We start from the raw sequence: 12,190 nt of genomic DNA on the forward strand, positions 1-12,190 counted from the left end.
TTTCCGTGGCGGCCCCGCTCTTGTCTGATCTCGACGAGCCACTTGTCGAGTTTTCCTGGTTACAGGAAGTTGAGTTTCTTCTTTCCTTGTTGTTCATCCTTGGCGACGGTCTTCGGCAATCGTCGCTTCGACTATTCGGCCTTCTAAAATCGATTGAATTCCGGCGTCTTCTTATCTTGTCCTGCGGACTCCGACAGCCCGAATTATACATGGAGCGTTTATTCGCATTCCTACATTCGCTGTCGTAATTTTATTTTCGGCAATCCTTCAAAATATGGCCTATCTTGTTACATTAATAGCAAGTCCGTTGTACGCGCAGACTAGATGGCATATTATTTATTGTTATATTTTTTACCTGGTCCTTTGATTGAGGAGAGGAATGTCTCGCAGTGACTTTAGCGGTAGTTGGCAGTGTTTTTTTGATTCGGCAATCTTTTGCCATATGGCCGGTCCCTTAGCAATTCGTACAAACGATTTTTTCATTTGTGATCGCGTGTATTCTAATGTGTCCTTTGATCCTCCCTTACGGATGCGAGTGCGCTTTCTTTCCAAAGCCCTACTTATTTTTAAAAGGGCACTAACCGCGGTGGTCAGATCATAATACCTCTCATGTTTCATGCGTAGTTCTGGCAAGCTATTCTCTAACGCGTCGAACACCTTACTCTCAATGCGTCTTTGTGTGTTATCGGGTAATTCTCCCGATTCTTTGGTTTCCACGTCGATTATAGCTTGTTTTAATTCCTTTATGTGTTCGGTATAATCTAAGACTCTCTCGTTAGCCTTAATAAAAATATTGGCTAGCTGGCCCTTATAATGGCTCGCAGACTTTGCCGTAGGCTTGTAATTCTTGATTACGATCTGGTTGTTTGCGTAAAATACATATTCGTTCGTCCCTGAACGTTTTCCGTGGCGGCTCCGCTACTGTCTGATCTCGACGAGCCACTTGTCGAGTTTTCCTGGTTACTGGAAGTTGAGTTTCTTCTTTCCTTGTTGTTTATCCTTGGCGACGGGCTTCGGCAATCGTCGCATCGACTATTCGGCCTCCTAAAATCGATTGAACTTCGGCGGCTTCTTATCTTGTCCTGTGGACTCCGACGGCCCGAATTATACGTGGAGGGTTTATCCGCATGCCTACATTCGCTGTCGTAATTTAATTTTCGGCAATCTTTCAAAATATGGCTTATCTTGTTACATTAATAGCAAGTCCGATGTTTGCACAGACTAGATGGCATATTATTTATTATTATATTTTTTACCGGGTCCTTTGATTGAGGAGAGGGATGTCTTGCAGTGACTTTAGCGGTAATTGGCGGTCTTTTTTTGATTCGGCAATCTTTTGCCATATGGCCGGTCCCTTAGCAATTCGTACAAATGATTTTTTCATTTGTGATCGCGTGTATTCTAATGTGTCCTTTGATCCTCCCTTACGGATGCGAGTGCGGTTTCTTTCCAAAGCCATACTTATTATTAAAAGGGCATTAACCGCGGTGGTCAGATCATAATACCTCTCATTTTTCATGCGTAGTTCCGGCAAGCTATTCTCTAACGCGTCGAACACCTTACTCTCAATGCATCTTTGTGTGTTATCGGGTAATTCTCCCGATTCTTTGGTTTCCGCGTCGATTATAGCTTGTTTTAATTCCTTTATGTGTTCGGTATAATCTAAGACTCTCTCATTAGCCTTAATAAAAATATTGGCTATCTGGCCCTTATAATGGCTCGCAGACTTTGCCGTAGGCTTGTAATTCTTGATTACGATCTGGTTGTTTGCGTAAAATACATATTCGTTCGTCCCTGAACGTTTTCCGTGGCGGCCCCGCTCTTGTCTGATCTCGACGAGCCACTTGTCGAGTTTTCCTGGTTACAGGAAGTTGAGTTTCTTCTTTCCTTGTTGTTTATCCTTGGCGACGGGCTTCGGCAATCGTCGCTTCGACTATTCGGCCTTCTAAAATCGATTGAATTCCGGCGTCTTCTTATCTTGTCCTGCGGACTCCGACGGCCCGAATTATACATGGAGCGTTTATTCGCATTCCTACATTCGCTGTCGTAATTTTATTTTCGGCAATCCTTCAAAATATGGCCTATCTTGTTACATTAATAGCAAGTCCGTTGTACGCGCAGACTAGATGGCATATTATTTATTATTATATTCTTCACCTGGTCCTTTGATTGAGGAGAGGAATGTCTCGCAGTGACTTTAGCGGTAGTTGGCGGTGTTTTTTTGATTCGGCAATCTTTTGCCATATGGCCGGTCCCTTAGCAATTCGTACAAACGATTTTTTCATTTGTGATCGCGTGTATTCTAATGTGTCCTTTGATCCTCCCTTACGGATGCGAGTGCGGTTTCTTTCCTAAACCCTACTTATTTTTAAAAGGGCATTAACCGCGGTGGTCAGATCATAATACCTCTCATGTTTCATGCGTAGTTCCGGCAAGCCATTCTCTAACGCGTCGAACACCTTACTCTCAATGCGTCTTTGTGTGTAATCCGGTAATTCTCCCGATTCTTTGGTTTACTCCTCGATTATAGCTTGTTTTAATTCCTTTACGTGTTCGGTATAATCTAAGACTCTCTCGTTAGCCTTTATAAAAATATTGGCTAGCTGGCCCTTATAATGGCTCGCAGACTTTGCCGTAGGCTTGTAATTTTTGATTTCGATCTGGTTGTGCTTTGTATACATATCCGTTCGTCCCTGAGCGTTTTCCGTGGCAGCCCCGTACCTGTCTGATCTCGACGAGCCACTTGTCGAGTTTTCCTGGTTACTGGAAGTTGAGTTTCTTCTTTCCTTGTTGTTTATCCTTGGCGACGGGCTTCGGCAATAGTCGCATCGACTATTGGGCCTCCTAAAGTCGATTGAACTTCGGCGGCTTCTTATCTTGTCCTGCGGACTCCGACGGCCCGAATTATACATGGAGCGTTTATCCGCATTTCTACATTCCCTGTCGTCATTTTATTTTCGGCAATCATTCAAAATATGGCCTATCTTGTTACATTAATAGCAAGTACGTTGTTTGCACAGACTAGATGGCATATTATTTATTATTATATTTTTTACCTGGTCCTTTGATTGAGGATAGGGATGTCTCGCAGTGACTTTAGCGATAGTTGGCGGTCTTTTTTTGATTCGGCAATCTTTTGCCATATGGCCGGTCCCTTAGCAATTCGTACAAATGATTTTTTCATTTGTGATCGCGTGTATTCTAATGTGTCCTTTGATCCTCCCTTACGGATGCGAGTGCGGTTTCTTTCCAAAGCCCTACTTATTTTTAAAAGGGCATTAACCGCGGTGGTCCGATCATAATACCTCTCATGTTTCATGCGTAGTTCCGGCAAGCCATTCTCTAACGCGTCGAACACCTTACTCTCAATGCGTCTTTGTGTGTTATCGGGTAATTCTCCCGATTCTTTGGTTTACTCCTCGATTATAGCTTGTTTTAACTCCTTTACGTGTTCGGTATAATCTAAGACTCTCTCGTTAGCCTTAATAAAAATATTGGCTAGCTGGCCCTTATAATGGCTCGCAGACTTTGCCGTAGGCTTGTAATTCTTGATTACGATCTGGTTGTTTGCGTAAAATACATATTCGTTCGTCCCTGAACGTTTTCCGTGGCAGCCCCGCACCTGTCTGATCTCGACGAGCCACTTGTCGAGTTTTCCTGGTTACTGGAAGTTGAGTTTCTTCTTTCCTTGTTGTTTATCCTCGGCGACGATCTTCGGCAATAGTCGCATCGACTATTGGGCCTCCTAAAGTCGATTGAACTTCGGCGGCTTCTTATCTTGTCCTGCGGACTCCGACGGCCCGAATTATACATGGAGCGTTTATCCGCATTTCTACATTCCCTGTCGTCATTTTATTTTCGGCAATCATTCAAAATATGGCCTATCTTGTTACATTAATAGCAAGTACGTTGTTTGCACAGATTAGATGGCATATTATTTATTATTATATTTTTTACCTGGTCCTTTGTTTGTGGAGAGTGATGTCTTGCAGTGACTTTAGCGGTAATTTGCGGTCTTTTTTTGATTCGGCAATCTTTTGCCATATGGCCGGTCCCTTAGCAATTCGTACAAATGATTTTTTCATTTGTGATCGCGTGTATTCTAATGTGTCCTTTGATCCTCCCTTACGGATGCGAGTGCGGTTTCTTTCCAAAGCCCTACTTATTTTTAAAAGGGCACTAACCGCGGTGGTCAGATCATAATACCTCTCATGTTTCATGCGTAGTTCCGGCAAGCTATTCTCTAACGCGTCGAACACCTTACTCTCAATGCGTCTTTGTGTGTTATCGGGTAATTCTCCCGATTCTTTGGTTTCCACGTCGATTATAGCTTGTTTTAATTCCTTTATGTGTTCGGTATAATCTAAGACTCTCTCGTTAGCCTTAATAAAAATATTGGCTAGCTGGCCCTTATAATGGCTCGCAGACTTTGCCGTAGGCTTGTAATTTTTGATTTCGATCTGGTTGTGCTTTGTATACATATCCGTTCGTCCCTGAGCGTTTTCCGTGGCAGCCCCGTAACTGTCTGATCTCGACGAGCCACTTGTCGAGTTTTCCTGGTTACTGTAAGTTGAGTTTCTTCTTTTCTTGTTGTTTATCCTTGGCGACGGTCTTCGGCAATCGGCGGTTCGACTATTCGGCCTTCTAAAATCGATTGAATTCCGGCGGCTTCTTATCTTGTCCTGCGGACTCCGACGGCCCGAATTATACATGGAGCGTTTATCCGCATTTCTACATTCCCTGTCGTCATTTTATTTTCGGCAATCATTCAAAATATGGCCTATCTTGTTACATTAATAGCAAGTACGTTGTTTGCACAGATTAGATGGCATATTATTTATTATTATATTTTTTACCTGGTCCTTTGATTGAAGAGAGGGATGTCTCGCAGTGACTTTAGCGGTAGTTGGCGGTGTTTTTTTGATTCGGCAATCTTTTGCCATATGGCCGGTCCCTTAGCAATTCGTACAAACGATTTTTTCATTTGTGATCGCGTGTATTCTAATGTGTCCTTTGATCCTCCCTTACGGATGCGAGTGCGGTTTCTTTCCTAAACCCTACTTATTTTTAAAAGGGCATTAACCGCGGTGGTCAGATCATAATACCTCTCATGTTTCATGCGTAGTTCCGGCAAGCCATTCTCTAACGCGTCGAACACCTTACTCTCAATGCGTCTTTGTGTGTAATCCGGTAATTCTCCCGATTCTTTGGTTTACTCCTCGATTATAGCTTGTTTTAATTCCTTTACGTGTTCGGTATAATCTAAGACTCTCTCGTTAGCCTTTATAAAAATATTGGCTAGCTGGCCCTTATAATGGCTCGCAGACTTTGCCGTAGGCTTGTAATTTTTGATTTCGATCTGGTTGTGCTTTGTATACATATCCGTTCGTCCCTGAGCGTTTTCCGTGGCAGCCCCGTACCTGTCTGATCTCGACGAGCCACTTGTCGAGTTTTCCTGGTTACTGGAAGTTGAGTTTCTTCTTTCCTTGTTGTTTATCCTTGGCGACGGGCTTCGGCAATAGTCGCATCGACTATTGGGCCTCCTAAAGTCGATTGAACTTCGGCGGCTTCTTATCTTGTCCTGCGGACTCCGACGGCCCGAATTATACATGGAGCGTTTATCCGCATTTCTACATTCCCTGTCGTCATTTTATTTTCGGCAATCATTCAAAATATGGCCTATCTTGTTACATTAATAGCAAGTACGTTGTTTGCACAGACTAGATGGCATATTATTTATTATTATATTTTTTACCTGGTCCTTTGATTGAGGATAGGGATGTCTCGCAGTGACTTTAGCGATAGTTGGCGGTCTTTTTTTGATTCGGCAATCTTTTGCCATATGGCCGGTCCCTTAGCAATTCGTACAAATGATTTTTTCATTTGTGATCGCGTGTATTCTAATGTGTCCTTTGATCCTCCCTTACGGATGCGAGTGCGGTTTCTTTCCAAAGCCCTACTTATTTTTAAAAGGGCATTAACCGCGGTGGTCCGATCATAATACCTCTCATGTTTCATGCGTAGTTCCGGCAAGCCATTCTCTAACGCGTCGAACACCTTACTCTCAATGCGTCTTTGTGTGTTATCGGGTAATTCTCCCGATTCTTTGGTTTACTCCTCGATTATAGCTTGTTTTAACTCCTTTACGTGTTCGGTATAATCTAAGACTCTCTCGTTAGCCTTAATAAAAATATTGGCTAGCTGGCCCTTATAATGGCTCGCAGACTTTGCCGTAGGCTTGTAATTCTTGATTACGATCTGGTTGTTTGCGTAAAATACATATTCGTTCGTCCCTGAACGTTTTCCGTGGCAGCCCCGCACCTGTCTGATCTCGACGAGCCACTTGTCGAGTTTTCCTGGTTACTGGAAGTTGAGTTTCTTCTTTCCTTGTTGTTTATCCTTGGCGACGATCTTCGGCAATAGTCGCATCGACTATTGGGCCTCCTAAAGTCGATTGAACTTCGGCGGCTTCTTATCTTGTCCTGCGGACTCCGACGGCCCGAATTATACATGGAGCGTTTATCCGCATTTCTACATTCCCTGTCGTCATTTTATTTTCGGCAATCATTCAAAATATGGCCTATCTTGTTACATTAATAGCAAGTACGTTGTTTGCACAGATTAGATGGCATATTATTTATTATTATATTTTTTACCTGGTCCTTTGTTTGTGGAGAGGGATGTCTCGCAGTGACTTTAGCGATAGTTGGCGGTCTTTTTTTGATTCGGTATTCTTTTGCCATATGGCCGGTCCCTTATCAATTCGTACAAATGATTTTTTCATTTGTGATCGCGTGTATTCTAATGTGTCCTTTGATCCTCCCTTACGGATGCGAGTGCGGTTTCTTTCCAAAGCCCTACTTATTTTTAAAAGGGCATTAACCGCGGTGGTCAGATCATAATACCTCTCATGTTTCATGCGTAGTTCCGGCAAGCCATTCTCTAACGCGTCGAACACCTTACTCTCAATGCGTCTTTGTGTGTAATCCGGTAATTTTCCCGATTCTTTGGTTTCCGCCTTGATTATAGCTTGTTTTAATTCATTTATGTGTTCGGTATAATCTAAGACTCTCTCGTTATCCTTAATAAAAATATTGGCTAGCTGGCCCTTATAATGGCTCGCAGACTTTGCCGTAGGCTTGTAATTTTTGATTTCGATCTGGTTGTTTGCTTTGTTTACATATTCGTTCGTCCCTGAGCGCTTTCCGTGGCAGTCCCGCACCTGTCTGATCTCGACGAGCCACTTGTCGAGTTTTCCTGGTTACTGGAAGTTGAGTTTCTTCTTTCCTTGTTGTTTATCCTTGGCGACGGTCTTCGGCAATTGTCGCTTCGACTATTCGGCCTTCTAAAATCGATTGAATTCCGGCGGCTTCTTATCTTGTCCTGCGGATTCCGACGGCCCGAATTATACGTGGAGGGTTTATCCGCATGCCTACATTCGCTGTCGTAATTTAATTTTCGGCAATCTTTCAAAATATGGCTTATCTTGTTACATTAATAGCAAGTCCGTTGTTTGCACAGACCAGATGGCATATTATTTATTATTATATTTTTTACCGGGTCCTTTGATTGAGGAGAGTGATGTCTTGCAGTGACTTTAGCGGTAATTTGCGGTCTTTTTTTGATTCGGCAATCTTTTGCCGTATGGCCGGTCCCTTAGCAATTCGTACAAATGATTTTTTCATTTATGATCGCGTGTATTCTAATGTGTCCTTTGATCCTCCCTTACGGATGCGAGTGCGGTTTCTTTCCAAAGCCATACTTATTTTTAAAAGGGCATTAACCGCGGTGGTCAGATCATAATACCTCTCATGTTTCATGCGTAGTTCCGGCAAGCTATTCTCTAACGCGTCGAACACCTTACTCTCAATGCATCTTTGTGTGTTATCGGGTAATTCTCCCGATTCTTTGGTTTCCGCGTCGATTATAGCTTGTTTTAATTCCTTTATGTGTTCGGTATAATCTAAGACTCTCTCGTTAGCCTTAATAAAAATATTGGCTAGCTGGCCCTTATAATGGCTCGCAGACTTTGTCGGTTGGATAGCTGCTTTTAATGAGCTTACTAAATGCTCTATCGTTTGCAGTTCCTGGTTCTCTGTGACCGAATATGCGTGTCCATCCAGTTTAGCCCGAATTCTGAGAACTAGCATTGCTGCTACCTCCACAGAAGGACGTTCAGGGAACAGGTCCATAACCCTTTTGCATGCTCGCGCGAACTGTAGCTCGGAACATATATCCATCAAATCGCGGAATTGTTTTCGTGATTTCTCTCAATTTTAAATTCGGTATTCCCGAAGGCGATTGTTTAACCCTTTGAGTGCTATGAGCGCACATATCCGTCCAGCAAAAGCTGACGATATAGACTATGGACGCAAATACGCGCTCGGCAGATGCTATCAATATGGACTATGAACGCAAACACGCGCCTGGCTAGAATGATCAGTGTACTATGGTGAAATGTATATGTTCGGCAATTGTTTCTATTGCGCGAAAAAGTATTCATTCAGTCCCCGGCGATCGTCAGCGCACCGTCCGTACAGACTGTATAGGCTACGAGTATTCAGCACTCAAAGAGTTAATATGTCGAGTCCTTGGTTCTATCCTCTCATTATCGTGAAGATGATCTTCTTCGTTTAAACCTCTGGCGATCGGACTGGCGTCGGCGCATTGGTTTAAACTGTTGCGCGACGGGTACCGTCTTCGCGCACGATTATTTCCTAATGACATGTTCATCATCGATTCCTGTCGATCAAGTTCTTTGGTACGAAGTTCATTTTTGCGGCGTTGAAGCATTATCTTTTTTCTTTCTAAATTTAACTCTTGTTTGTTCAGTTCCATTTGTCGATCACTGATTTTCGCGTTCTGGATTCCTATTTCCTTTTCGCGTTTTTCTACCGCACTTATATACGTTCTCGAATTTCTGCTTCTTGATTCTTTAATTCATTTTCGTGTTCTTTTATTTTCCTTTCCAATCGTTTTAATCTTTGTTCTAAGGCGATATTCCTTTCCAAAGATATTTCTATTCGAGCCTAGTGCTCATCTAGTTTTTCCTCGTATAGCTTAAGCTCCTTTCTCAATGAGAGCTAAACAAAGAAGGTTCATCAAATACAAGAACAAATACAATTATAGATTCATCTGAACAGAAAGCTTGTCAATTAAGGTATTGTAAAGTCAATAAGACTGTACATAATCTGTATAAAATATATAAAATGTAAAAAAATACGTATGTGTAAAATGTATAATAAAAAATCCTGTAATTTGTAAAAAGTCCGGTGAAAACATATAAAACATACATAAAACATTTCTAAATAAAAGAAAATATTTTGCTCACTATCCAATTGGCCAGAATCTCATGCTGTATTAAGATGTATTTTTTTTTAAAGCGAATAAGGTATAGGTATAGATATAGATATACATGAAGTGTCAGTAGGTTTTATGTTAATTCCGACAGCTCCTCTACATTAACGGGAACAATTTATTTCTTACATGATTACGCAATATTATAAATCTGTGTTATTCCGCTATTAAACTCTTCTTTTATTTTTCGCCAAACAGTTCCGTCTTTAGCAGTTTCGATTTCTTTTTCATTTTCACTTTTGGAACTAACTATAAATCTCTTTCTCTCTTGTCCTTTATGTATATTTAAAATATTTTTTTCGTCCTTATCGCTATCATATAAGTCACAATCATTTTCTGCTATATCATCATCAATATCACAAAATTTTTGATTATTTTCTGAACAATCTTCGTCGATATTATTTATTTTGTCGAATAAATTGATATTCTTCAAATGTCTAGATGTTTTTGGGATGAATATACAAATGATAAAATAAAAACTAAAATATAAAAATGTAAATCAAACGGGGGCAAAAAATGGGTACATAAATAAAAAAAGTTCTAATGTTAATCCTACTACAAAATATTGTTGATTCTGTTCACTTTGTTGAAACTAGCATTTACGATCACAAGATCGTACTATCGCACAAAGACGGGTACCTAATCTTTCGAATCGCAAAATTTTTTACATAGTGAATAAGATAATATAGAAGACAAAGACTATAGACTTTAAAAATAATTCTAGAAATGCGTTTCCAGAAAATTTCATTGTAAATAACATATGCAGGTGATCAAATGACCATTCGTGGTAGGCAAGACATGCTACGAATTTTTTTCAGAAAGTAAACAATAAAAAAAGTTGCGAATATTGAAAAATGGGTTGTACGTATATTAATATAAGAAAAATCATGAAGTTAAATAGCGATACAATAACGTTGTATACAGAAAATCTTAGACGAAACTTTAAAAGCGGTCATTTGACAGCACGTGGTAGGATTAGTATTAAGGAACAAATGAACGACGGCTACGTAGCGGAGCCAACGGAGCAATAAGAATTAAATAAGCATTGTTCCAATATAAAGGCCATAAATTTTTCATGTGTTACATCTATTACGAATGCTTAATTGATTTTCTTAACTGTTTTTCACTTATCATCTTTTATCCATCAATATATCAGTGAAATATAATTTTATAAAGTTCAATGATTCTTTTATGCCCTGAGGTACTTGCAATCCTGCGGTTCGTGGAAAAATTTTAAAAGAAAAGCTAAATGGTAAAATCGTCCTTTTCTGCTATATTCTCCCATCCGTCAGTTTTACTTGACTCCTCTATTTGTTCTGAATAGTTAGGATATGGCGTTACGTTCTTTTACGTTTATTACGTTTCTTACGAATTCGTTGTCACTTTCACTATCCTCACTATAACTTTTAATTCATACTATCTTCCGTTTCTTCGGAAATATTATAGAACTATCACTAGTATCACTTTCATGATCAAGTATAGAATCTTATATATTTGAATTATTCACATATTCATCATATATTTCAAATTCTAAGCTATCATCATTACTCTTATTATCTTGAACATCGGCGCTAAACTCATCTATTTTCGGGAAACAAAATGTGTGCTCATTAAATTTTCAATACAAATTTTATTATTGAAGATTGTCGGAGAATCGTAACAGTTCCTCGGTAAAGACTGATAAGAAATTTCTTTCACAATATCCAAATCATAAAATAACAGATGTGCACACAAAACAAAGGATTATTCCACCATAGCAAATACACCGATTTCTAATACAAAACTGAAACATCACAAATATGATGGTACCTCTTACCAAGGATCAACATCATTTATGTTATCATACACTTACTGTTTAATTGTTTTTGATTGCAAATTATTAGTAATAGTGTTGATTGATTGACGAGAGCGTTTTTAAAATGCGCTTCTCGCACCGGACCAGCGATGACAATTGATTCGCACAGAGGAAATGTCCCACGTCTCATCCTTGTTGTCCGAGCTATAGACCCACTGGTCACGATGAATAAGAGCAGCGGCACTAGCCTAGGATACCGTTGCAGGCTGTTAGCAAAATACCGCTCGCCGCGTTCCCGCAAATTAACAGGAGAACGCGCGTTCTTTTAACCCTTTGAGTGCTATAGGCGCACATATTCGTTCAGAGGAAGCTATCGATATGAACTATGGACGCAAATACGCGCTCGGAATATGCTATCAGTATGGACTATGGACGCAAATACGCGCCTGGCAAAAATGTTTTCATTCAATGTGGAATGGACAACGGAATAGTAATTGGATTATATACTATATTATAATGTGTCATACACCGTCGACGAGATCCATACTGCGCGAAAAAATATTCAGTCCCCGGCGATCGTCAGCGCCAGCCGCACGCCTTCCATATGGACTGCATAGAGTATTCAGCACTCAAATGGTTAAAGGATCCCATGAGAAATGAAGAAGTAAATGCGCGATATTAAATGATGCGCGCTATGTAAATCTCACCGTCTATTTGATTAAATGAGTTACAATTGTTTGTGTGTCTCGTGTATGTGTGGTTAGTTGTAGTGGCTGATTCTAGAGGAGACTTGAGAGTTTAGACGGTGTGAGTCTGAAAGATGTAACTTGACTTCTTAAAGGTTTTGAATCCGAAAGTTGTAACTTGACTGCCTTTTGGCCTCTTTAGAACTATCCATAGACTAAAATGAGAGTGATAAACGGCGGAGTTTGACATATGGAAAGAGAAAAAATAAATGCCTATTGGTCGGAGATAGTTCGTTGGAATGTTTAAACATTCCGTGTGTGGCTCCTTTGTTCTAATGATCGTGTGATTAGA

Source organism: Vespa velutina, chromosome 20 (assembly GCF_912470025.1).
Source record: "Vespa velutina chromosome 20, iVesVel2.1, whole genome shotgun sequence".
NCBI classification, from domain to species: Eukaryota; Metazoa; Arthropoda; class Insecta; order Hymenoptera; family Vespidae; genus Vespa; species Vespa velutina.